The sequence below is a fragment of the Arvicola amphibius genome, chromosome 1 (assembly GCF_903992535.2).
Source record: "Arvicola amphibius chromosome 1, mArvAmp1.2, whole genome shotgun sequence".
NCBI lineage: Eukaryota > Metazoa > Chordata > Mammalia > Rodentia > Cricetidae > Arvicola > Arvicola amphibius.
The window spans coordinates 29,267,169-29,295,017 of record NC_052047.1 but is presented as its reverse complement, the minus strand read 5'-3'; the positions used below and the strand labels follow the sequence as shown (position 1 = coordinate 29,295,017).

Below are 27,849 nucleotides of genomic sequence, written 5' to 3'. Positions count from 1 at the left end.
CCTCTTACCTCATCTGATCTGGCAATAGCTCTCCAGCCAATTATTGGTAATAGCTCTTTCGAATAAGCCAATCACAACCCCCCTTGCTTCTATGGCCTTCTCCTTTAAAAGTAGCCTGTGCCAGCTATTCGAGGTCTCTCTGCTTCCTGAATGCTGAGGGACCCTGTCATGACAGAATTAATAAAATCCTCATGCTTTTGTGTTGGGAGCAATGAGACCCCAGATCCTGAATTTCTTGTAATCCCCTGATTGGAGTGCCTACAGCTGCTCTGAGCACGAGACCTTCAGGAGTTCCTGATGGCAGGAGAGTGGTTTCTGGTGGGTTTGGCTGGGGCGTGGTTATAAAGGGGGCATTCTTGGGGAATTCAAGGATGACTCGTGTCTCTGTCTCTCTGTCTGCATGTGTGTATTTTAACCTCCAGCCCCTTGCCCGAAACTCGCAAACTGGGTAAAAGCACATCGAAGCACTTTTGCATCGGCTGTGGTATGAGAGGTGATCTCTGGGGGCGACTCCTCCTCGGTGTTTCGATGCTAAGGTCCAACAGTATCTTTGAGTATTCAACAAATTTTAAATAATTTTATAAAATTAAACCCCTTATACCTACTATACAATTCTGTTGCTACTACTTTATGAAACTGACTTTATGATATTTCCAACCTTTTTGAGGTAGGGTTTCTCTGTGTAGCTTGGCTGTTTTGGAACTCACTATGAGTAGACGAGGCCGGCTTTGAACTCAGAGATCTGCCTTCTGAGTGTTGGGATGACAGGTGTGGACTATCTTGCCTGGCTCTGTAATGCTTTTATACAGTGGTCTGAGCTTGTAACCTCAGTGCTGGGTGGTTGAAGAAGGAAGATCTCAAATTTGAATCCAGAGTGGGATACAGTGCAGCTTTAGCCTGAGAACCTGTCTGAAAACACCCAAGAGGGCCAATGACCTGGCTCAGCAGGTCAGGTGCTTGGTGCCGAGCCTGACAATCCGAGTTTGATCCTGGGGACCCACATGGTAAACTCCTGAAAGGTGTTAATGTGTGCAGGTACAAGCACACATGTGTACAGGCATGCATGTGTACACACACTAAATAAATGAATAAACAATGTAATTAAAATAATATTTTTTCTTCTTTTTTAAAAAAATTCTATTTAAATACATCCCAGCAATGTCAAAATCATACAATTTGAGACCTTTTGATGTCAGGAATAATTAGCAACAGGGTGAAAACTCTCCTGCTCTAATTAGGCTATATATATGAAGACAAGAGAATCAGAAGTTCAAGGTCATCCTTGTCTGTGTAGTATGTTTGAGACCAGCATGGAATACATGAAACCCTGTCTCAGAAAAGAAAAAAATCTGAGCTGAACACCAACAATTCCAACAAACACTTGGGGAGTTCAGGCAAGAGGATCCAGGCATCCACAATTACATAGCAGATGTGGATTGGAAGCCAGCCTGGGTCACTTAAGGCCTTGCCTTTAAAATTAAAGAATTAAAACAATCAAGGGGGGATGCATAGAAAGAAGTCTTTGGTTGTTTGGTACAAATGTTAGATGAGGGGAAGAAATGTTAGAAATATCTTTCAAGGTTTATTTAGAAATCACCAAGTCCATTAAGATTTCTTAGTCACCCTAATTAATCCTAGAGGTCTGAAGGCATGATCTGTGAATTATCAAGTCCCCTCTGTTAGCGATCTGAATAGTGATTGAGCACTTTAGTTTAAGGGGGGAGGGGCATCACAGTAGCCTTTTGAAATTCTATAAAATACCAAACTCAGAAATTATGCCTGACCTCACAGCCAAAATGTAAGTAAAGAAAAGACAAGAGTTGGTGACACTTAGAAGGGTTGGCAGAGCAAGTGTCCTTGAAGTTATACTATCCATCTCTGTCCCTGTGGGCTACGTAATGTCCTTGGAGCCTGGCCCAGGTGGTCACCCTCTGCCTGGGAGAAGTGGGTCACAGCATTTACACCAAGTTGAATTCCCCTAGGTTTAGCTGTAGGATTGTGTCTTTGACAGCTTCAAACACAAAGCGGATATTCTGTGTCTGTAGCACGTGTGAAGTGAGAATAGATGACCTTCTCTTTGTCAGGATTCTGGTCTTGATACAGCTTCAGGATAAAGTCCCTGGCGGCTTTGACATCTCGCTTTGGTCCTGTGTATTCTGGGAAATAGTTAATTTGATGAGAGTACATGATTTTCTCTTCCAAAAGATCCTTCTTGTTTAAGAACAAAATTACAGATGAGTTCAGAACCCAGGGGGAGGTGATGATGGTTTTAAATAAGGCTTTGCTCTCTCCCATACGGTTCTCATTGTCACACTCGGCCAGAACCTGGTCATATTCTTTCAGAGTAACCAAGAAAATGATGGTGGTGACGCTCTCAAATCAGTGGATCCACTTCCATCGTTCACATCGCTGGCCACCAACATCCACCATCCGGAAGATGATGTTTTCCAAGTCAAATGGATACTCTATGATGCTGGTGGTGGGCACCCGGACACAAAGGACATCCTGTTGCGTTGGCACGAAAGGTGGCATGGGGATTCGGTCAATGTCAGTCAGGTAATACTTAGTGGAGTCTGGCAGCTGCTATTCCTGCCTCCTGTCATAACACTCCTGGATTCCTGGATCCAGCCACAGGGCTTGATGGCTGCCACCTGGTCCCAGGAGAGTGCCGAGACTTTGTCTTCTTCCACTTCTCTGATGATCTGGGCGTTTTCCTTATTCTGCTCACACACATATGTATTCTCAGGGTGTCCATTGCTCTGATCATGGCTTGCATGGTGGTGAATATGTTTTGGTAAACCAGCTTGGTGAAGCCCTTTCTATCTTCATCGCTGTAGCTATACCCATGGATTATCCTCATTTGCTTGATAAAGGTGCTTTTCCCACTTGGATGTTTACAGAGATACAGCCAGTAGCAGCTTTGTGGTGGCAGTTGGATGCATACTGTAACCCTTCCTCGATCTCAAAATAATATTTTTTTAAAAGTGCTGAGACAGTATAGAGGTGTATACCTTTAATCCTAGCACTCAGAAAGCAGAGGTAGGCAGATTTCTGTGACTTTGAGACCAACTTGGTCTACATCGTGAGTTCCAGGACAGTCAGAGATACTTAGTTAGACCCTGTTTCAAAAAATAAAAAAAGTGTTATGTTTCTGTTTTTAATATTCTGAATATTGGTCTATAATATATTGAAAATATTCTTCCCATTCCAATTTCCTTTTGGTTCTTTTAACGATGTCCTTTGAGGAAAAATATTCTTGACATTGAAAGAGTCTAATTTTATTGTTAGGGTGAGGTGTTTGCTTGTTTGTTTTTGTGTGAGGAATATCTGCTTGCTCCAAGTTTAGTTTATTGGTCATCTGACAGCCCTGGTTGGAGCAGCGGGTGGCCTGGCTAGTTTGATCTCAGTTTCACACAAACTAAAGTCATCTGAGCGGAGGAAACCTCAAGCGGAAGAAAAGCTTCCGTAAGAACAGGCTGTAGGCCAGCCTGGAGGCCAGAGGTTCTCAGCCTGTGGGTTGCAATCCCTTTGTGGGGTCAAATGCCCTTTCACAGGGGTCGCCTGTAAAACCATTGAAAAAAAAAAAACCCCAGCTATTCACATTACAATTCATAACATCAAGATTACAGTTATGAAGTAGCATCAAAAATAATTTTATGGTTGAGGTCATTACAGCATGAGGAATTGTATTAAAGGGTTTCAACACTAAGAACATTGAGAACCACCTGTTGCAGGGCATTTTCTTAATTAGTGACTGATGGGTGAGCGCTCAGCCTATTGTGGTCGGGATCGACCCTGGGCTAGTGGTCCTGGATTCTATTAGAAAGCAGAAAAGCCAGTAAGCAGCACCCTTCAATGGCCTCTTCATCGGCTCCTGCCTCCAGGTTCCTGCCTGGTTTGAGTTCCTGTCTTGGCCTCTATCAGTGGAATATGACTTGGGAAATGTAGGCCGAATAAACCCTTTCCTCTTTGTGGTATTTTGAATCCTAAACTCATAGGGAGTGGCACTATCAGGGACTGTCACTTGGTTGGAGGAAGTATGTCACAGTGGAGGTGGGCTTTGAGGTCTCACATATGCTCAAGCCATGCCCAGGATTTTGGACCACTTCCTGTTGTGTTCCAGTCAAGATGAAAGAACACTCAGCCCCTTCTCCAGCACCATGTCTGCCTGCATGCTGCCATGTTTCCCACCATGATGATAATGGACTAAACCTCTGAACTGTAAGCAAGCAACCCCAATTAAATGTTCTCCTTTGCCGGGCGGTGGTGGCGCACGCCTTTAATCCCAGCACTCGGGAGGCAGAGGCAGACGAATCTCTGTGAGTTCGAGGTCAGCCTGGTCTACAAGAGCTAGTTCCAGGACAGGCTCCAAAAAAGCCACAGAGAAACTCTGTCTAGAAAAACCAAAAAAAATTTTTAAAAAATTAAAAAAAAATGTTCTCCTTTCTAAGAGTTTCGGTGGCCATGATGTCTCTTCACAGCAATAGAAACTGTAAGATACTCCTCAAATTGCTTTTTTTTGTGGTGTTTTATCACAGCAATGGAAACCTAGTGGTTTGATAGTCTTCAAAATATTTATCTGGGGGCGGGGCTGGGGAGATGGCTCAGCAGTGAAGAGAGCCTACACAGTGGCTCACAACCATCTGTAACTCCAGCTACAACCATCTGTAACACCCTCTTCTGACTTCCATGACACACACATGCGTGTAGTACACATATATACATGTAGGAAAACAGTCATATGAAATAAAATATACAAAATTTTAAATATCAAAATATTTATGTTAAACCTTTTTTACAAGAAACTCAGAACACGGTTTCTTGGCAAGCAGAAGACCCTTGAACCGTGCAGATTGGAGGTGTGCCATGCCAATGTGGCTCCTGCCATAAACAGTAGCAAGTCTACACGTCTCATGTAACATGTGTGTGCCTGGAAGCAATGTGTAGGGATTATTTTACGGTTTTGGATAGATACATAAGATACCAAGTTCTTTTGCACATGTACTTTTGGAAACAAAAATATATAATGGGTTTCTTTGATCATGCAGGCTAAAAAATGTAGCATCAAACCATGAAAGGATTCCTGTTGAAATACAGCAATTACTAGGCAAGGGCTAGGTATTTGGTTTGCTCAAGTGGGGGACTGGATAATGGTGTGTAAATAGGTTTACACTCTAACCCTGGAATTTTCTATGGCAAAAGGGGCAAACAGGCAGATGCAGTTTGACTCAAGAGCTTGAGATGGGACAGTTGTCTTAGGCCACCTACAAGGAGAACTGAAGAAGATCTGACCACAGAATAGAAGGTAGCACAATTCAGCAACCAAAGTGGATGTGGGGGCACTATGGGCTATGCTGCTGGCTTTGAAAGTGGAAGGAAGGGACCCTAATTAAAAAATGCAAAGACCATGACTCTTGAAACTGAGGCAGGTAAAGAAACATTGTTCTTTAGTGCCTCCCGGGTATGTGGAGCTCTCCCAGCTGCTGTTGACTCAGTGAAACTGAGTTCTGATTCCTGGTCTCCAGACTTCCAGAACTGTATAATAATACATACACACTGTTGTTACAGCAGCCTGGGAATTAGACAGTCTGTAACAGCAGCCACACTGGCATGGAACACCTCAACTCCATGCTGTTTAGTCCTTTTGCCAAGGAGGCGTATGTGGTGGATCTCATGAACTCTGTATTTTCTGGTGCAGACATTCCTACTTGTGTCCAACATTGGTGCGGGAGAATTGTCTGTATTTTGTCAATCATGTTTTGAATTAACGCTGATTGGCCAGGCAGGAACAACAAGCCGGCCCTCATGTTACAGAATGGCGCCCACGTGGATAACTGCACTCACAGAAAGCCTGAGAAAGCTTGGGAAAGAATAGAGTAAAGCATGTTTTCTTGGTAGCAGCAATTTCTTGGGTCTGCTCTGCTTGCTAGAGACAAGCACTCTCATTTAAGAGAGGCTTCCTGACTCAGCTTTAGCTGCAAAATCCTGCAGCTCTTTAAAGAGGTCCTGCCACGAAACACTTAAATGGTGTTGATGAAAAGCTGACTGCATGCTTTTCGGTTTTCAGCTGTAGCAGGAAAAAAGCTGCACCGTTTTAAAATGCCGGCTTTCTGGGCCGTCCTGCAAAGACAAACTCTGACTCTTTCAGGCAGGCGGTCTGACTGAGTGTGGTCTGTGAGCAGAATGCTGCAGCTTGCTTGCTGGCAGGGACCTTGAAACACTGTAGAGTTGTGGCAATAAACATGGCTACAGCCGGTACCTCTGCCACGAGGCTGGAATCACAGAAAGCTAAGAAATGGGCTGGATCCAGCTGTCAAAGCCACGGCTTTAGTCCTACCTATATTGCTTGGTAAATTAAAGACACATGTGGTCAGAAAAAGATATATAGTAAAGAGATATTCAAAGACGAAGAAAACCTCTAAATGGTTTACAGTTTGTTAAAAATATATGCAGGCTTTAAAAAAGGATTAAAGTCCTTAAAAATAAAAAAGAAAGAAAGAGAGTAGTTGGGTGTGGTGGTACACATCTTTAATCCCAACACTTGGGAGGCAGAGGTAGATTGACCTCTGTGACTTCAAGGGGCAGAGGTAGATTGACCTCTGTGACTTCAAGGTGTGGTAGCACACACCTTTAATCCCAAAGTTTGGGAGGCAGAGGCAAGTGAATCTCTGTGAGTTCAAGGACAGCCTGGTCTACAGAGTTATTCCAGGACAAAGATATACAGAGAACCTGTTTCAAAAACTAAAAATAAGAATAAAAGAAATAGAGGTTAAAGTAAAGCCACATAAAGATGGAAAATACACAGAGAATCTTGATACTGTATGCTATTATGCTCTCTTTGAATTGTTTGAATGCCGCTAAAAGATATTTGCTTATAAATGCTGCTGAATTAATCCAAGATATGTATTTTGAAAATAACTTGACTTCAAAATTGAAGTCAAAAGGTATGTTACTTTGGAGAAGAGATTTTGCTTTTGTTTCCACAGGAAATGAGAGACTGTGGATTCATTCTGAATTAAGAAAAATCAGGTTCGGTCAAGGAAGGTCACCTGAGAAATCTCCAGTAGGAACAGATGGCCTGGATGTCTGAGTTCTACATCCAGATTCAAGATGCTGCCTGACATGATCGAGACTCCCAGAATACACCACTCAGGATTTGACCATACTCTAAATTTTCTTTAGGTTTTCCTAAGAGTATCAGCACCCCCAACCAGCCGGAAGTAGCCTGGAATACTATGCCCACATTCCCAAAAAATGGACTATGGATATTTTCCTTTGTTTAAAAAAAAAAAAAGAGGAGGAGGAAGTGGTGCTGGAGAATTGTCTGTATTCTGTCAATCATGTTTTGAATAAACGCTGATTGGCCAGGAAGGAACAACAAGCCGGCCCTCATGTTACACAACACCAACTCATCATAGAGTACTTTGTGAGGGACAATCATGACTGGACAGGTTGCTAACAGCATCTGTTATAGCAGGACCCCAGGACTACAGTAGCTGAGGGGCTCCCTTGACAATGTCATCCATTGCTTCCCATCAGTCAAGACCACACGTGAATGGCTTCATTTTTTTCTCACAAAATCTGACACCATAGAGAGATGTTTCAGTTCAATTCTTTTTTTTTTTTTTTTTTTTTTTTGAACTCCAGAAACATCAAGTTAGATGAAGCTCACACTTCTCTTGATAACTTGTGTAGTTTAGGAAGAAGTGACTCGGAGATAATAACAAGTCATTCTTCCTGGCCTCCTCTCAGCGTAGAGTTCAAGCAGCAGCTGCTGCTGCCGCTCATTAAATCCCACTGGGCATTCGAAACAGGAAAGAAAGAGTGGAGGGATGGCTCGGCTTTGTTTACGTCCATGTGCATTCCAGGCAGGCCTGCATCAAAGGTGTGAGGGTCGTTGAGACACCTTTAATCTTGGCTTCAAAAGGCTCCACACATAATGGTCTTCACAGCAGAGCTCTGCAGATTTCAGCTCCAGGCCCTGCTTGTCTATACACGTGTGAGGGTGTAAGAGCAGCTAGCAGTTCTCAGCTGGGTGTAAGTACTGCTTCCCTTGAAACTGGTATGAGGAAGTGGGAGTGGCAGTGTGCCTGTTAATCCCAGCATATTTACAATCCCAGAACCTGATGGTCTGACGGCTGAGAAAGGGAGATGCTTGCTGTAGGTCTGATATGAGCTGGGCTACACAGTGAGTTCAAGGCCAGTTTAGGACACACACAGTGAGATCCTATCTCTAAAAGGCCCAAACAAACAAATATACAAACAATGTTTGAAATGCAAGTAGGGACTGGAGAAATGCCTTAACAGTTGAGATCATTAGCTCTTCTTCCAGAGGACCTGAGTTTGGTGCCCAGTACCCACGTCACTGGGAGTAGACTTTGGGGTCCTGAAGATCCAGATGTAGAACACTCAGCGCCTTTTCTAGCACCATGTCAGCTGTATAATAATAATGGTGGGCATTATGATAATGGAATAAACCTCTGAACTGTAAGTCAGCCCCAATTAAATATTTTCCTTTATAAGAGTTGCTGTGGTCAAGGTGTCTCTTCATAGCAATAGAACTCTAAGAACACATTATAGTGTTAGAAGGAAAACAATCACGACTAAACAAACTATTAGTCTTTCCTAAAATAAAACATCCCATGTTATGCTCCCTGACACTCTGAATCTAGTTGGTAAAGGAAACTTGCTGATACCCAGTGGCTCTGTGTATATGTGTACATGTGTGTTCTGTGTATGTGTGTGCGTGCGCATGCACATATGTGTTTTCCTTGTGTTAAAATATATGCAATCATGGTACTTTGGTGATGGAAGAAGGTGGAGCAAAGGTTCAAGGACATTGTTGACTACCTAGGGAGTTTGATGCTAGCTTGGGTTTCATCAAACAAATTATAACATGTATCCTTTTTACCATTATAAGCATACAGTTCTGTGGCATTAAATTCATACACAATATCATGTAACCACTACACATTTCCAAAAGATTCTCAACATTCCAAATAGAAAACTCTGTACCCGCTGGGCGGTGGTGGCGCACGCCTTTAATCCCAGCACTCAGGAGGCAGAGGCAGGCGGATCTCTGTGAGTTTGAGACCAGCCTGGTCTACAAGAGCTAGTTCCAGGACAAGCTCCAAAGCTCCAAAGAAACCCTGTCTTGAAAAACCACAAGAAAAGAAAAGAAACAAAAAATTAAACAAAATGTTCCCCAGGTCCTCTTAACCCACCTAATCTACTTACTTCCTGTCCCCAAGAATTTGACTATGCCCACTCCTGTAAGCAGGATCACATATTTTCTTCTTGTTTGCCTTATTTCACTCAGCAAAGGTTTACCTATATTGTGGCATGGGTCAGAATTCTCTTCCTTTTTAAGGCTGGATATTATCTCCCTGTATGGTACACACCACACTTTGGCTACCCACTTATTTATTGGTAGATATTGGGGTTTCCTCCTTTGGGCTATCGAACGGTGTTGTGATGAATGTTTTGTACACACTTACTAACACATACTTGTTTAACATAGGTTACACAAAACCTCGAATCTGGAATTTGTATAATATAAGCAATAGGTTGGTTTTTGTGTTTATTTCTTTATTTTTCTTTGAGACAGGGTCTAACTGTATTGCTCTGGCTGTCCTGGAACTCACTGTGTGTACAAGGCTGGCCTTGAACTCACTGAGATCTGCCTACTTACACCACCAAAGTGCTGGGATTAAAGGTGTGCACAACCACACCTAAAAGGAAATAGTTTTGACACTCCTTTAAGTTCCTGGTTATAAAAGTCATCCCTTTAAATAACCCAAGTTATTTTTTTTTTGTTGTTGTTTTTTGAGACAGGGTTTCTCTGTAACTTTGGTGCCTGTCCTGGAACTAGCTCTATGTAGACCAGGCTGGCCTTGAACTCACAGAGATCTGCCTGCCTCTGCCTCCCGAGTGCTGGGATTAAAGGCGTGCGCCACCACCGCCCGGCTAATAACCCGAGTTTTGAAAGTTTCACACCGCTGATGTCTCGCTCACTCCAGATCAGTTACGTCAGAGGCCTCGGAAGTGGGACGCAGGCATAGTGTCAGCTGTAAATCTTACCAAGTGATTCCAATATGCAACCATCTTTGAGAATTACGGCCTAAAAGTTAATTAGTGAACACTTGTTATGGTTGAGATATAAAATGTTCCCCACGGGCTCATTTACTGAATGCTTGGTCCCCAGCTGTTGGCACTGTTCTAGAGAGTTCTAAATATTTTAGGTGGTGGGGCTAGATAGAGCAAGTACCTGGGGTGGCCCCTGGGGGAATCTTATCACAGTGTCTCCCTCCTCCCTCCTTCCCTTCCTGTCACTCCCCTTCCCCTCATTTCCCTTTCTGCTTCCTGTCACCCAAGAGGTAAAGCTGCTCTCCTGTCCCTAGCTTCAGGTACCAGAATGTTCTGTCCAAATGCATGTCTACTAAATCGTAGACTGAGCCCTCTGAATCTATGAGCTAAATAAATCTTTCCTCCTCAGGTTGTCCTCTTGGGGTTCTGGTCACTGAAATGCAGAAGTCGCATCCTATGGTTTCACCTAATGCTCTTCTCTTTGCCTGCACATTCCATAGTATCCCGACAACTCCCAGACCTTCTCATTCAAGTCAGTCAGACCGAATTCACTTTCATACTTTTAAGACCTTCAGAAAAGTCGACATGGTGGTACATGCCTGGGGAGGCTGAGGCAAGAACGCCATGAGTCCAAGATCAGCCTGGGGTACACAGTAAGACCATGTCCGGCAAAACCTGCAACAAAGAAGAACCAAGTAGCAAGTCTCCAAGCAGCCTGGTGCTCACGACAAAGGAAATAGCGGTGCTCCTGAGGTGGGATGGGTCCTGTCTGTTGAGAGGTGCAGAATGAACTTCAGGAACGAGACTCTAGTCATGTTAGTTTCAGGACTAAAAAAAAACCCACCTAATTCTAACACAGTGTTTACAGTGTTTGCTTTAGAATATGTGAAGTATTCAGAACAGGGCAGACAGCAAATGCCATTTTAGTGCTCGCTTCTAGACTTGTTGATGGAGTCTTTAAGAGGGAATTGTATATATGGGGCATTGCTTATTAGCTTTTGGCTAAGATCTGGTGTGAATATATAAAGAGCATGTACTTCAGCCCGGTAAGACTATCACACAAAAGATGGAGAGAGAGAGAGAAAGAGAGAGAGAGAGAGAGAGAGAGAGAGAGAGAGAGAGAGAGAGAGAGAGAGAGAGACTTTGAGTGGCTGGATGCATATGAAGTTCTGAAGCCCAAGACCCAGTAGCTTATATGCCTGTTAACTTATATATATAATTACATGGATACATATAAAATTGGTGTGTTAGTTCAAGATTGCTAAATACAAAACGTAGAGAAGATGTTTATAAAAATTTATAATGAGCGACGAGACATGCAGTTTGGCTAGAAGGCTCGCATAGTGTGCAGTAGGTCCTCGGTGAAGGCTTGCACAGTGTACAGTAGGTCCTCGGTGAAGGCTTGCACAGTGTACAGTAGGTCCTTGGTCTACTCTACCGCACCGTAGAGGGATGCTATCCCCATGTAAAGTAAGTGTATTTGAGTGTAAAAGAACACGTGAAAAAGAAAGGCTATTAATAATTTTAGAGTCAATTATGTGGCAATTAGGGAATTTCAGTGGTTTCATAAAATTTTACTACAGTGAATTAAAATACAGAAACATGCATTGCTATATTGTTCCAAGCTTTAAAAGAGAGTAAAACAAAACTTAGATTAGTGGAAATTATTAGGGAATGATTATTTTGAGGTTGCTTGCTTGCTTGCTTCAATCCAGGTTCCTGGCTGGCCTGGAACTCACAGAGATCTGCCTGCCCCTGCCTCAAGTGATAGGATTAAAGGTGTGTGCTACATACCTAGCAGAAACAGTATTTATAACACAGTTGGAAGAAAGTAATTTTCTATCCACTTTGAGGAATTCAACTGAAAGACACTGGAGGAGCTGAGTAGGCACCTTATGATTTTAATTATCTGGAAATGGGAACAAAATAACCAAGAGCACAGGAGGGGGTGTTGAGGTGGCTCAGCTGGGGAAGGCACTGGCCTTCAAGCCCGAAGACCTGAGCTTGACCCCAGCACTCACATAGTGAAAGGGGAAAATCGGCCATCATTGGTCCTGCACATGCACAAACACAAACAAATATTAAAAACAATTCTCTTTTGTGTTCTGCCTGCATGTATGCCTACATGCCAGAAGAGGGCACCAGGTCTCATTACAGATGGTTGAGAGCCACCATGTGGGTACTGAGAATTGAACTCAGGACCTTGGGATAGAGCTGCCAGTGCGCTTAGCCTCTGAGCCATCTCTCCAGCCCCTAAAAGCAATTCTTAAAGAGCACATGATGTTTAAAAATCAAGATAAGGTCTAGGAGATGACTGACTTGATAGGTTCAGAGCACTTGCCACGTGCTTGTGAGGGCCTGGGTTCTAATCCCACCACCCCAAACCAGGAATAGCTGTTTGCTTCTATAATCCCAGAGCTGGGAGGGGAGTGAGAACAGGACGCTGGGGCTTGTGGGTGTCCAGTCTCACCAAACTACAACCAAAATGGTGAGTGCTTGGTGCAGGGAGAGCCTTCTGTTTCAAGGGACTAAAAGAAGAGTATCTGAAGACTGCCTCTTACCTTCACCACACCACACCACAACACACACACACACACACAAAAGCACACTTACATACATCAAATTGAAACTCAATGCCACCCAAAATAAAACAAACAAACAAACAAATAAACCAAACTTCCAAATATCCTGGTAAAGTCTCCAAACCTCCTAACCAGGCCTCTACCTGCTGTATCCTTTCCTGTAAGCCCATCCTGCAGCCTGGCATGGCGAGGTCCTTCTAGAGATCTTCATAAGACTGGGACAACTCTCATCATGTCACACTCCAAATGACCTTCGCATCCCACGTCAATAAAATCCAAATCTTTACGCTGTTCTGTGTCCCCAGAGCCAGCGACACTCTCCGGGCTGTCTTCGGCAAGCAATATTCGTCCTCAATCCACTTCACAAACCTGGATCCTTTTTTTCTTTTAGATTTTGTAGAAGCTATATGCAAACTCCACGTTTAAATCAGAAAAAGCTATTCAATGTTCTGTATGGCAGTCACCGACACTTGCTATTCAGTACAGTCTCAGAACCCAAGGAGACAAGGCTCTATTATTATCATAGGCATCTTTAGCAAGTTCACTGAATCCCAAGAATTGGGTAAAAGCTCCAGCAGGCAGCAAGACAGTGGCTTAACAGATCTGTCACTGATTTTCTGTCCTGCTGTCCACAAGACAACTTGCTAGCACCCCAATCACACAATCTGCTGATTTTCACTCTAGCGCGTTGCAAGGTGCTATTTCTTTGAGAATGATCCCCTCTTGACAGACTAAAAGACGGTGTTTTGTCTGCTGTCTGTGTCTAGCACCTAGAATCACTGTAGCATATGCTAAGGACTCGTGAGTGCCTTTGTTTTGTTCAGACCCTCAGCTGAGGTCTACCCACACGAGAGAGAAACCAGCTTTAATTAGAAGTGTTGTCTGCAGATTTAAATCTGAATCTCAGCTAAAAACTATCCTTACAGGGACAACCATACTGCTTGAACCATATCGTGGGTACTCCCAAGCCCAGTCAAAGAACACGTGAAATACCCTCAGTGAGCTGCGGGCAGGCAGCTGGAAAGAATGGGTAGCTGTGCAGAATGAGGCCATACGTCAGCTAAGACCTTTTCAGGGGCTGAATGACGCAGTGTTTAGGAACACTTGCTTCTCCTGCAGAGGACCCAAGTTTACATCCCAGCTCCTATGTCAGGTGACTAACACCTGCCTTTAACTCCAGCCCAGGAGATCTGAAACCCTCTTCTGCCCTCTGTGGGAACCCACATATAATATGGCACACAGATACATACATGTAAATGAAAATAAATCTGTAAAAAGTCTTAGTAAGATTATTGGCAAGATGGCAGCCATGAAAGTTTTGATGAACAATACCATTTACAGACACTTGGACGAAGACACTGAGAGTGAGTAGGAGGTGGGGATTCTGATATATGCAAGGGAGCCTCCTGGCAAGCGGGGTGGCAGTGTGGATGTGGACCAGGGTCGGTTGAAGGGAAGAAGATACTCTAATTGCTCCTATTCCTTTTTAAAAATTCTTTTCAATATATTTTAATAATTTACTTAACTTTATTTTATGTGCAATGGTGTGAAGGTATCAGATTCCCTGGAACTAGAGCTACAGACAGTTGTGAACTGCCATGTAGGTACTGGGAATCGAACCTAGGTCCTCTGGAAGCCCCATAATTGTTTCTATTCCTAATGAAACATGAGGCAAGCTTATCTGGTGAGGATGTAGAGGAGGTGGCCCAAGAATATGCCGAGAAAAAGCATGAAGCATGACATCTTGTGAGATCTTGAGATGTGGTCACATGGCGCCTGGCCTGGCCTCAATCTGCTTTATTACTGAGGAAGATCTTGTACCTCTGATCCTATTGCCTCCCCCTTGTCAGTGCTGAATTTATAGATATGTGCTACCATATGCAGCTATGACGATGACTTTGCAGAGCACAGGCCGGAACTGTTAGGCAGGCAGGAGAAATCTATCTTGGATTTATGGTCCTGAATTTGAAAAGGAGTCTGATTCTGCGTTTAGGCATTAAATTCCAGCCATGCTCAGGTGCAGGCCAGGAATAGATAGCTGCTGAAGGCCAACCAGAGCTGTCCTTGACCAGGTAAATACAGTGCGGGGTGGGGGGGGGGAAGAAGTTGGAGGTTGGTAGGAAAGAAATATATATACACACATACACACGCACATATATATTGGGTTTGTTTTTTTGTTTGTTTTGTTTTGATTTTCAAGACAGGGTTTCTCTGTAGCTCTGGAGCCTGTCCCAGAACTAGCTCTTATAGACCAGGCTGGCCTCGAACTCACAGAGATCTGCCTGCCTCTGCTTCCTGAGTGCTGGGATTAAAGGTGTGCGCCACCACCGCCCAACTAGCAATATATTTTTTATAGGCATAGAGATTTTTCATTGGGAAGAAAAATGGGGAAGATATCTATCTATTATTAGGAAGGCATGAGAGGGTGGGCTATTTCCTAAGATGCACGCTCAGTAAAATTCTCAGCCAAAGAGAACGGGGCTTTAAATATCCTCTTACACATGGAACAGCTAATGTGATCTCGTTTGAGGATTTAATATGACCATAATACAGAAAAAAGCTAAGGCAATTATGTTTTAATATAGACACATTTAATATTGGTTGGAAGTTTTAAATGTCACTTTAAAAACCTTTTGTTGTGAATTATAGTTTCACAGAAACTTGCAAAAACAATATAAAGGTTCCATGCAACCAGATTCCCAGCACTGCAGGTCACCAAAGTGTGACTTTAAAAAGCAGGAAGCTGACACTGGGACATGGCACTAGCGTTCCATGGTTCCAAGGCATTTTGTACCATGTAGATACATGTAATCAATGAACTGATACAGAATCCAGGTCCTCACAAAGATCTCAAAAGTCAGTCAGTACACCCCATGGCAATTGGTTGATTAGCGACTGTAATGGCATTTCATTTGTATTTTAATAAATAAAGCTTGCCTGAGGATCAGAAAAGTAAAGCAGCCACACTGGCCAGCCTTACAGACAAAGCAACAATGATGCACACCTTCAATGCCAGTAGCCACACTAGCTTGCCATAGAAACCGGGCGGTAGTGGTGCACGCCTGTCATCCCAGCCCTAGAGAGGATTATGAAACAGGAGGAGACAGCTCTCAGTCACAGTCTCATTTGAGATTCCTGGAGGCAGGAGCGCCATTTCAGACTGAGCCAGTGGCTAGCTGTTTTGCTTTTCTGACCTTCAGGTTGAACTCCAGTTTCTGTCTCTGAGTTTTTATTAATCGTGCTACAAGGGACATAATATCACCTCCAGTTTCCTGAGACAATTACTTTCGTATGCATTTCTTCAGTTGTAACAATGCAAACCAGGATTGCTTTTGTGACTGGCTCACTTCCTTCCTCTTTTATTTTCCAGACTTCAAGGTGTTGTTAGTCAATCAGGAGTTAGAAAGTTGTTACCAGGAAATAATGAACCCGCTCTCCCTGACGGTCAAGATTCTACATCCAAGTATTATTTTATAAAGTAGAGAGGAAGTAGCCGGAAAAGACAAACTTACCTATTCTCCCGTAGTCCATCTATGTGGCATTAAAGCTGAGCAAGGAGAGGGCCTGGAGAAATGGCTCAGTGGTAAAAACAAAACAAAACCAAACAAGCCCTGGCTGCTCTTCCAGAGGACCCAGATTTAATTCCCAGCTCTCACATGGCAGCTGGCGACTGTACCCTCAGTCTCAGTGGATTCGACATCCCCTTCTGGTCGTCGTGGGCACCAGGCACCTACATTGCACACAGACAAAACACTCACACACATAAAAATAAAAATAAAATTTTTAAAAATTTAAAGGAGGAAACTGTCTCAAGGTGAATAGTTTCCTTCTTTGCTTCTACTTTGTGCCAAGATCATCTGAATACCAACAATAATGAATCAGCTTTAGAAGAGGTGACTATGTATGCACATCTGTAAATCTGAGAGCAACTTAACTCTTATTCTTTTGTGGTGTTAGGGACAGAATCCAGACACGTGAGCTCTTTCTTCATCTCTCTTCTTAGTTTTTGGAGACAAAAGTCTCACCAAGTTGCACAGGCTGCCCTTGAGCTGATTCTTTACAGGCAGGCTTTGAACTTGGCGCCCTTTTGCGTGGTCTCTCAAGCAGCACAGATAACATCCTTGCACTGACACGTAAGGGCTTCAGACCTTGCTCTAACTCTTGTTTCTGCTTTTTGAGACCCAGTCTCACTCTGTAGGTCAGATGGGCCTAGAATTCATAACAATCCTCCCTCAGTATCCTTAACTTTTGAGAACAATGCTTAGACTAGATACTGTTAAGCTGATGAGAAAGGCAAATTCTGTATTGGAGCTGGGAATTGATTTCTCATAGGGATATGGCTTAGCAGTCTGCACCACATAGAATTCCAAGCACAGCTAAATTGAAGTTAGCAAATTTCAAGTGACAGGAAGCACGGCTGACTGCTATAAACAATACAGGGATGAGAATGAATGTTACTGTGCTGATGTAAGCACTGGGGAAATTAATATGAACATCCTAACTTAAAGCACTCTAGATATGCAGTATCTGTGGATACAAGGATTAATATATATATATACGTCTGTGGCCTAGCTATGTCCCCGAGGGAGACAATGCAGAGAGATACATGGATACCCAACTAGTGCAAATGCTGAGTGTATCTCATGCCCAGATCTTGGTTTGTTTATTATCTATCTATCTATCTATCTATCTATCTATCTATCTATCTATCTATCTATCTTCATCATCATCATCATCTATCCACCCACCCACCCACCCACTCATCCATCCATCCATCCATCTATCTATCTATTTATCTATCTATCTATCTATTTCGGTTTTTTGAGACTGGGTTTCTCTGTGTAACAGTATTGGCTGTTCTGGAACTCACTTTATAGACCAGGCTGGCCTCCAACTCACTGAGATTCACCTGCCTCTGCCTCTCAAGTGCTGGGATTAAAGGTGTGCACCACCACTGCCTGTCTAAAAATTATTTTTTTTATTCTATGCACTTTGGTATTTTGCCATGGAATCAGGTTCCCTGGAGCTAGAGCTACAGACAACTGTGAGCTGCCATGTGGGAGCCGGGAATTGAACCAAGGTCCTCTGTGAGAACAGTTAGTGCTCTTAACTGCTTAGCCATCTCTCTGACCCAGATCTTGATTCTTTTTTTTTTTTTTTTTTTTTTTTTTTGGTTTTCCGAGACAGGGTTTCCCTGTAGTTTCTAGAGCCTGTCCTGGAGCTAGCTCTTGTAGACCAGGCTGGCCTCGAACTCAGAGATCCGCCTGCCTCTGCCTCCCGAGTGCTGGGAATAAAGGCGTGCGCCACCACCGCCTGGCCAAGATCTTGATTCTTAAAACCATTTTTTTAAAGGGCAAGGACCATGGTTTCCTGAGGGTGGGGTGATGGGCAGGAAGAGTACATGATAAGCCTGGAAGAACTATGAAATGTGTGCTGAACCCCAAAAACAAACCCAAGAAGGTCAAAGGGTTAAAGGCATGTCATAAACACCAAGGAATAAACTTTGAAGAATTCGGGCCAAAGTTGGAACACACACACACACACAGCCACACACACAGCCACATACACACACACACACACACACACACACACACACCTCTAGGAGTCCATCCTCATAGAAACTGAATAACAGATCTTCCCTAGGCGGATGGGAGCAGAAAGCTAAAGTGTCTGCCACCTGGGAGCTGGCTAACAAACTTCAGCCAACCAGTGGTACTTGAGTTTCTTCTGAAGCGTAGGTGTGAAAAGAGTCCCCGCCCCATCATGAAAGCTAAGAGCTGGGGCTGGAGAGAGAGCTTAGTGGTCAAGAGCACCGCTGCTGTTGCAGAGGACCTGGGTTTGGTTCCTGGCACCCACACGGCAACTCATAATGGTCTGTTACTCAAGTTCCAGGAATCCAGTGCCTTCTCCTGACCTCTGTGGACGCCCAGTAGGCATTTTTAACCTTCCAATGACAGCGTCCCCATTTTAGGGTTCTTCTCTGAGCTCAGAATTTGATATTGTGACTTTGCTTAAATACACATCATTAGCACCCAGCACTAAAGTTGCAACTCTGTTTAATGGTTCTTCAGTGTAAGAGATTAACTGTCTTTTGTGTGGCATACTATATCCTTCAGACCTGGGTCTTTTCTTTTCTGCTCCATCCTACTGTGAGAGTTTGTTTCTTACCCTCTGCCGTGGTTTGAAAGAAAACAGCCCTGGAAGGGAGTGGCACTATTAGGAGGTGTAGCCTCGTGTGTGATACATAGTTCACTTCTTGTTGCCTGCATACCAAGATGTAGCCAGCACCATGTCTGCCTACACCACCATGCTCCCTGCCATGATGATAATGCACTGAACTTCTGAAACTGTAAACCACCACCTCAATGAAACGTTTCCTTTATAAGAGTTGCCGTGGTCATGGTGTCTCTTCACAGCAATGGAAACCCTAACTAAGACACCCTCTTTTGACAATAACCATATTAGAATGAAGAAACCTCTTACTAAGTATCTGCCCAGGTTATATTCACAATTTGTGATTCGACATTAATAAAATATGAGTTTGGTTCAATGTCCATCAGTTTGTTTATATTCAACTTCTTTTTGTGAAAAGATCTAGCCTTGGCTGGCCTTTTACTTGCCATGTAGACCAGGTTAACTTCAAACTCACAGAGGTCTGCATGCCTGTGACTCCGGAGCGCTGGGATGAAATGTGTGCACCACCACACCCGGCCCTATATTCAACTTTTAAAGTGTTTACCTCCTTTGTCCTGGTTAGTTTTACTTGCAACTTGATACTGCCTGCAGATATCCGAGATGAAAGCCCTGATTGAGGCTTGCCTAGATAAGATTGACCTATGGATGTATCTGGAAGGGGGGTGCGCTGATTATTAATTGCGCTCCTAGCTCACTATGAGCCCAGCACCCCTGGGCAGGTGGCTCTTGACTGTGTAAGAAAACCAGCAAAGCACGAGCCGTGTGATCAAGGCATCAAGTATGTTTCTTCTCAAAGAAGCTGCTTCAGATTCCTGCCCTGTTTGAGTTCCTGCACTGGCTTCCTTCACTGATCATTTGTGACCTGGAATTCTTAGGCAAATAAAATAAATCCCTTTCCTTGACTATGTAGCTTTTGGTCGCGAAGTTTGTTTTTTTTTTTATTTTTATTTTTTTAAAGCAACCGAGAGGAAACTGGAACACCCTTCCTTGGGGTCTTTCATGCGTTTTTGACTTACTGCTCCACTTTTGTTTACAAGTGATGTATGAATACATAGTGTTTTTTATTTCCTCCTCTTCTTAGGCGCTGACTCCAAGACTAGGAAAAACGAAGTGTTCGATACAATAAATACTTCCTTTACAACATCCGTACAGTCCTAATCTCATCCAGTGCTCAGAGTGCTAAAATGACCTTCATAGCAAATGACCACCTGAGACTCGCAGTGGTTCTCGACCTCCCAAATGCCGCAACCCTTCAGTACGGTTAGTTCCTGTTGTGGTGACCCCAACCACAAAATTATGTTCATTGCTACTTCATAACTGTAACTCTTGCTACTGTTATGAATTGTAATGTAAATATTTTTAGATATAGAGGTTTGCCAAAGGAGTCGTGACCCACAGGTTGAGAACCGCTGCTTTAGAGTAAACCCTTCAGGATTTGTGTGGGCAGAGGCCATTTGGCTTAAATGCTTTATAACTTTCCCCTAAAGGAAATAGATTTCAGCCAGTCCTCAAATGTACAAGATGACTAGGCAGTTTACTCTCTCCGGGGTGCATTCAAAAGAAGAAAAGCCAAGGACACATGCATACATTTGAATTTTCTACCTTTAGACAAAATCAGTGTTCTCTTATTAACATAATGTGGTCTATCTGGAAAAGTCTAGTGTGTCCCTGAGAGGAAAACTTATCTTCTACCCACTAAGTTTACAACCTGGCTTCATGGGTGGTTTTCTAAAGCTTAACTGATCCATAAGAAAATGGCATATTGCATATACACACGCTCATTCTATGAGGAACCCTTTCAAAAGCCAGGTCAAGAGCGGTGCATGCGTGTGTGCGTGCGTGCATGTGTGTGTGTGCATGTGTGTGGTGTAAGGCTTCAGAGGGAAGGTCTGATGAGGTCTATTTATGCAACTCAATCCCTTGGGATGCCTTAGCTCTCGGTCTCCTGGCTTCCCGGAGGCTCCCTTGCAGGGGGCTGTGACAGCTGAATCCAAGAAAGGTCTGCCCAACTCATCAAAGGTCAGGGTAGATGAGGCTTTTCCCTGCAGCTGCTGTTTGCTCAGATGTTCCGACTCGCTAGTTTTTAGGTCATCCTGATGGGCTGTCAGGCCCTGCCCTGGCCCACTGGCAAATTGACATGAGGTTTCCCTTGCAAACAGCCAGCTCGATTGCTGCAGACAAGACTCAGGTGAGAGGTCGGGAGTTACAGCCCCATGGAGGGCAGGAACACAGATTAGAACGAGGTTGAAAAGGCTCACAAGATCAAAAGGAACCGCACAGCCCCATGTTCCACTAAAGCGAGCTTTCACTCCTGGAAGCAGGTCAGTCCAATTAAATGACGGCACAGCCTTTATTTGATGTGGGGTATTGACCTGTTCATTTCTACACTGTAGATCAGATGTGACTTCTTATTTACAGAGGGGCAGTGCTGTGTGCCAACAGCTGCATAAGCATTGCCAGCTGTCTGCTCAGTGTGTCCAGGACACAGTTTGGGGATACAGGAGCGGCACTTCATAGTCTCAGGCAGTGCTGGCCCAGGGAAATATTCAGATCTGCTTTTTCTAGATAGTAAGTTTTCGAACGTGGAAAATGGGTCCACATGGCTCAATGATTTTATGGTATGTGGGTAGACTGTCTATGAGTTGTTGGCTGCATCTAAAGGGCGCTTCATGAAGGACCTCGGGTTTGCAATCTGCCACACAGCTGAAGTGGGGTATGCCTTTGCAGTCATTTCTGGGGCATCCCCTGACAAGACTGCAATGCCCGTGGGTCAGTGAAGGGTGCGGATGAAGCACTCTAGAGTACTGCACATCAGCGGCTGTGTATCCAGAGGAAGCCTATGGATTGTGATTCGGTAGCGCTTACCTCGGACTGGACAGGGAGCGCGCGCACCACCAGGGGCTCTATGCAGAAGAGGCACACTAAAGGAGACGTGGAGCATGCAGACTCATCCACAGGCCAGCTACCAGCTACTCACACTACTTTAGAATTCAGTATCTGACTTCTGGGAAGACCCAGGAGCATGGTGTGCCATGTTTCTTAGAAGCACAGTGTTCCAGATAGGCTGGCCGCCAGGTGATGCCTGAATTTTCCCCTACAGGGGTAGTCGCTAGGGAGGTGACAGCTAAGTTCACATTATCTTGATGATCTGAGATCTTTATATAACTTTTTATACATAAATTACAGAGACCAGGGCCATTTTCTGACAAGGTCGGAATGGTGCCTGTGAGACACACGGTTGAAATCTGGTCCCCTGTGACTTCTACTGGTTATGCTGGACTTTACATAGCTCTATTTTCCATGTGCCTCTGGTAGGTTTTCAGACCAAAAACAGGCAACATACAGGGTAAAGCTGGCTGTCCTGGTTTGCTGCTACTGTGAAAAAAAAAAAAAAAAAAAAAAAACCATGACCGAGAGCAGTTTGGGGAGAAAGGGCTTATTTGGCTTACGTACCCTATCATAGTTCATCACCGAGGGAAGCATGAACTAGAGAAGGGCAGGAATCTGGAGAGGACAGAAAGGAAGCAGAGACCATGGTGGAATACTGATTACTGACTTGCTTCCCATGGCTCAATCAGCTTGATGCTGTTATTATTATTGTTGTTACTATTATTATTATTTTATATTTAAATTCTTTTTATTGAGCTATATATTTTTCTACACTCCCCTCCTTTCCTTTCCTTTCCTTTCCTTTCCCTTTCTACCCTCTCCCATGATCCCCATGCTCCCAATTTACTCAGAAGATCTTGTCCTTTTCTACTTCCCATGTAGATTAGATCCATGTATGTCTCTCTTAGGTTCCTCTTTGTTGTCTAGAGTCTCTGGGATTGCGAATTGTAGGCTGGTTTTTCTTTGCTTTATGTCTAAAAGCACTTATGAGTGAGTACGTATTATTTTTGTCTTTCTGGGTCTGGGTTAACTAACTCAATATGTGCTTTCTAGATTCATCCATTTGCCTGTAAATTTCAAGATGGCATTACTTTTTTTCTGCTGTGTAATACTCCATTGTGTAAATGTCCCACATTTTCATTATTAAGTACAATTGTAGTGATTTGACTGAGAATGGGCCCTATAGGCTCAAATGTTTGGATGCTTGATCCAAAGTTGGTGGAGCAGTTTGAGAAGGATTAGGAGCTATGGCCTTGTTGGAGGTGTCACTGGGAGTGGGCTTTGAGGTTTCAAAAGCCCATGCCATTCCCAGTTAGTGTTCCCCTCCTGCCTCTCTAACTTGAAGACCAGGATGTAAGCTCTTAGCTACTGCTTCAGCACCATGCCTGCCTGCCTACTGCCATGCTCCCTGATTTGATAGTTGTGAGCTAACCTCTGAAACCATAAGCAACTCCAAAAACTCATTATAACTAAGTTGCTTTGGTTATGGTGTTTCTTCACAGCAATAAAAAAGTAACTAAAACAACCAAGGGCCACCTGCCTAGGAATAGCACCACCCACTATGGGATGGGCCCTCCCACATGGATCATTATCAAGAAAATGCCTCATAGACTCATCCATGGGCAATCTGATGGAGGTATTTTTCTCATTTGAGGTTGACATCCCTTTTCCCAGATGTCAAGTTGTCAAAAAACTAACACTTGCATTTCAGAGTGACAGCTTGTGGTAGTTTGAAAAAAAAAATGGTACCCATAGTGAGTGAAACTATTAGGAGGTATGACTTTGTTGCAGGAAGTATCTCACTGTGGGGGTGGACTTTGAGGCCTCCTATGCTCAAGCCACACACAGAGTGGTACTCAGTTCACTTCCTGTTGCTTGTGGATCAAAATTTAGAATTCTCAGCTCCTTCTCCAGCACCATGTCTGCCTACATGCCACCCACCATGAAGATACTGAATGGACTAGACCTCTGAACTGTAAGCTAGCCCCAATTAAATGTTTTTCTTAATAACAATTGCCTTGGTCATGGTGTCTCTTCACAGCAATAAAAACCCTAAGACATAGCTCTAGAAAAAGGTGTCAAAGAAATGTCACGGTTAGGGAAGGGAGTTCCTTTAAATACTTCTTGGTCTGAGATAAAGATAATTTCAAGGTGTAGTTTACTACTGGGGTCTGAGAGAAGGGCTCCAGAACGTTTTAGTTAGAGGTAAACCACAGGGTGTACCTTCTGATTACCGTATAATGACCTGATCTACTTGGCCACTCTGAGTCCAGAGATTTCATTTTGATGGCAGTGTAGGTGGTTAGCAGTACCTTGTAGGAGTCCTACCTGGTATGTGACAACGTGTGTCCTTCCAAACAGAGATGGATACTTGAGCATTTGGATGAAGCAGACGGCAGGGACAGTCAGTGAAGACCATACATTGGCGACATACTCCAAGAATAACAACTCTTTATGCCTTTTTCTGCACTGGGAGCCAAACTCAGGGCTAGCTTACACAGTAGTAGTAGGCGACTACTCTGACTCTGAGCCACATCCTCAGCACAATCCCTGCATATAACAAGCTATTGTATGGAACTGCTTGCTCATGCTCCCATATGTGACCCAGGATAGTCTCGAACTCACTACGTAACCGAGGTCAGTCTCAGATTGGCAGCAATCTCCTGTCTGAGTTTCCTCAGTGCTGGAATCACAAGCATGTGCTAGCACTCTTGGCTTCCAAACTTACTTTAAAAGGTTATACTCTGCTAGGTGTGGTGGTATATGCCTATAATCCCAGCACTGGAGAGATGAACGCAAAAAGATTAGAAGTTCAAGGCCAGCCCGGGCTACATAAAACCCTGACTGAGAAGCAAATGGCAAACAAAAAACAAAGATCATGGGAAAAAGTCTAGATTTTTTTTGAGGGGGTGGGGCACATTTGAGACAGTATTCATCTGTATAGCCCTGGCTATCCTGGAACTCACTCTGCAGACCAGGCTGGCCTCAGATTCACAGAGACCTGCCTGTCCATGCTTCCTGAGTGCTGGGATTAAAAGCATGTGCCACCATCACTGCATGGCTAGACTTTTTTATAGTATACTATATTTGTTTCCCATGGAGGTTTTTTTTTTTAAGTTTCTCTTGTCCCAAAGATTAAGAAAAGTAGAGGAATGTAAGTTTAATGGCCAGATTCATTGAGGGCAAACTGAGTTCCTAGATGAAAAGGCTGCTAAATTTGGTATATGGAGAGTGGAGGTCAGAACTGGAAACGGAAAATGCCAGTTTCAGTGTTTTCAAAGAGACCAATGCACCAAGAAAGCTTCCATGGGGGTAGCTGGAAGGGCTAAGACTGGGGATCCACTGGCTATAAATTCATGTAATCTTTTGTTCTTGGAGAAAGGATGAAAAATTAACTCAAGGCAGTTTGGGGGTTTTACTACCGTGAGCTATTTTACCCCCTACTTGGGAAGAGCTATTCGTACCCACTGTCTCAGTTAGCCAGTGCTATGTGATTCTGGTAGTTGGGCAGGGTAAGCGTGAATTCATCGCTTGTGCTAAGACTTCAAAAAAACTTTACAAGGATGAAAGTTCCTTCTGGTAATGCTGTGACTTCTTTCGAAGACTCTTGCAATGGTCTTACTGGTTTCTGTGTCAGTCTTAAAAGGCACAGGAAGGGATGATTTGGGGTGTGCCTCTGCCTCCCAAATGCTGGGGTGAAAGGCATGCACCACAGCTGCCCTGCTGGGGGTGTTTTACTTTTGTTTGTTTTAAAGCGAATGTCAGCCCCGGCAGCTGCAGCAGACGTGTTCGGGAATCCTCAAGCTGTCTCGGTGTCCACGCTGTCCACGTGCTCGTGGCCTGGGCCATTCCATTAACTCCAGGTCAGGCAGCTGCTTGGAGCCTGCTGTGGGTTTGGGTATCAACCCTGACAGATCGGCCCTGCGGAAGTGCTGTCGTCAGGGTGACGGAAGATGCTACCCCACCGTTCTGGCCGCCGGGAGTTTAGGGCGAGCAAAGCTCGAGGGAACATGGGGCGACCGCCCTGATGTCTTAGGTGTGGGACATTCGCTGCCAAGCCTGTGCGTCCGACTAAAGCTAAGACCGGAGCCAAACCGGGACCCGAAACCTATCAGCGCGTGTGAGGGCGGAACCGTAGACAGCCAATCCAAAGTAGAGTGCAGAGAGAAACCAGCCAATCCCAGCGAAGACTCGGGGCGGGGCCTGTGCTTGTTGTAGGCAGTTCCCGGGCCTGACCATTGGCTGCTGAAGATGATCAGCCCGCCTCTCCCTTTCCGGCCTTGGGTGTGGAGGGAAAAGTCTGGATGCCGGATTTCCAAACCGGATTCATCAGGCTTCCCCCAGGCGTTCGTGCTCGTAGTTCCGGCGCTCTCGATTGGGTCTTCACGATTCTTCTGTCCGCACCTCTGTGCGCAGGGTCCCGGCTTTGAGTCGCGGCCTCCTGGCTTCCGGAGCAGCTTTTTTAAGCCACGAAGCTCTGGGCTCCATCCCCAACATCATATAAACTAGTAGTAGTGGTGCAAGCCTGTAATCCCAGCATTCAGTGGGAGGAGGCAGGGGAGAGCCTGAGTTCAAAGTTTTGACTACCTAGCTAGTTGAGGTCAGTCAGTATACATAAGCCAGGCAAGACAGAAGTGGGCGGGGGGAAGGAAGGGAGGGAGAGAGGAAGAGTCAGTAAATGATTAGGAACCAGTTTTGGAGACAGGATCCTCAGGGCAAACTGGCAGGCTGGACTAGCTGAATCAGTGAGCTCTGGATTCATTGTCTTTTTGTTTGTAAGACTAGCTTTAATAGCTGAGCCATCTCCGCATGTGCCAACCTCCCTTCCCGCATCTCAATGTAGAAAGTAGAGCATTATCAAAGAAGATATCCAATATCAGCCTCTGGCTTCTGTACATACATGTGCATAGGTGAGCCCACACACATGTGAACATGAACACACACACCATACATTACAAGCCAAAAAAAAAAAAAAAAAAAAAAAGGAATCAGGCCAGAGATGAGAAGCATGTGATTATGAAATAAAATCAATTCTCTTTCTGTAGAAGAGACGGCATTGTGTTGGGATGTCAGTCCATTACACAAGCAGAGGGCGTGTGGGGAACACCGCGAATCAGCCCGAGAGTAAACAGTGAAACTGAAGTCAAACACATTGACCCCGGACTGTGGAACTGCTAGCTTAGCAGACAGACATGAATACAAGAACCATTTGAAGCATGTAAAACTGTCACCTAAGAGGTGTTCCGGGGGCGTGGAGAGATGATTCAGTGGTTAAGAGCACTGGGTTTTTCTTTCAGAGAACCTGGCTCCTTTCCCAGCACCCACCTGGCGGCTCACAACCATCAGTGACTCTAGTTTTAGGATCTGACGCCCTCTCCTGGCCTCCTTGGGCACCAGGTACTCATGTAGTGCACAACCATACATGCAGGCTGCAGGCAAAACACTCATACACATAAAATAGATTTTAGCCGGGCGGTGGTGGCGCACTCCTTTAATCCCAGCACTCGGGAGGCAGAGGCAGGCGGATCTCTGAGTTCGAGGCCAGCCTGGTCTACAAGATCTAGTTCCAGGACAGGCTCTAGAAACTACAGGGAAACCCTGTCTTGAAAAACCAAAAAAAAAAAAAAAAAAAAAAAAAAAAAAAAAAAAAAAAAAGATATATTTTAAGAGGTATCATGACGAGGGGCAGTGGCACTCCATGAGGCTGAGGAAGGGATAACGAGGTGGAAAACGGAAGATGCGCCTGTGAGGCAAAGGACAAGCGCCTGGGAGTCTCATTTCCAGAAGAGGGAAGAGCAACACAGAGCGTGCTCCAGGAGGGAGCTCCGTGCATTCTCGGGAACTTCCGCACAAACAGCCAGTGGCTAAGGTAGCAGGTATGATGTGGTGTGAGGATATCAGCAAGGCTGCAGGGATAGGTGCCGGTGCTGCTGGAGATGCTGGGGCTGCCAGGCCGTACCCCTTGTGGCTGAGCATATTTATAAATCTTCAGAAACAAAGCTGGGTGAGGCAGAACACCTCTACATGTAATCCCGTCACTTGAGAGACCGCCGCAGTAGGACAGATGCAAGTTCAGGCCAGCCTGGGCTACGAGGAG

The 27,849-nt window shown here is 44.4% G+C and overlaps 1 pseudogene; it reads right to left on the bottom strand.

Annotated features, from left to right (window-relative positions):
• Positions 1–1,958: 1,958 nt before the first annotated feature.
• Positions 1,959–27,728, bottom strand: LOC121677142 (annotated as a pseudogene).
• Positions 27,729–27,849: the final 121 nt, after the last annotated feature.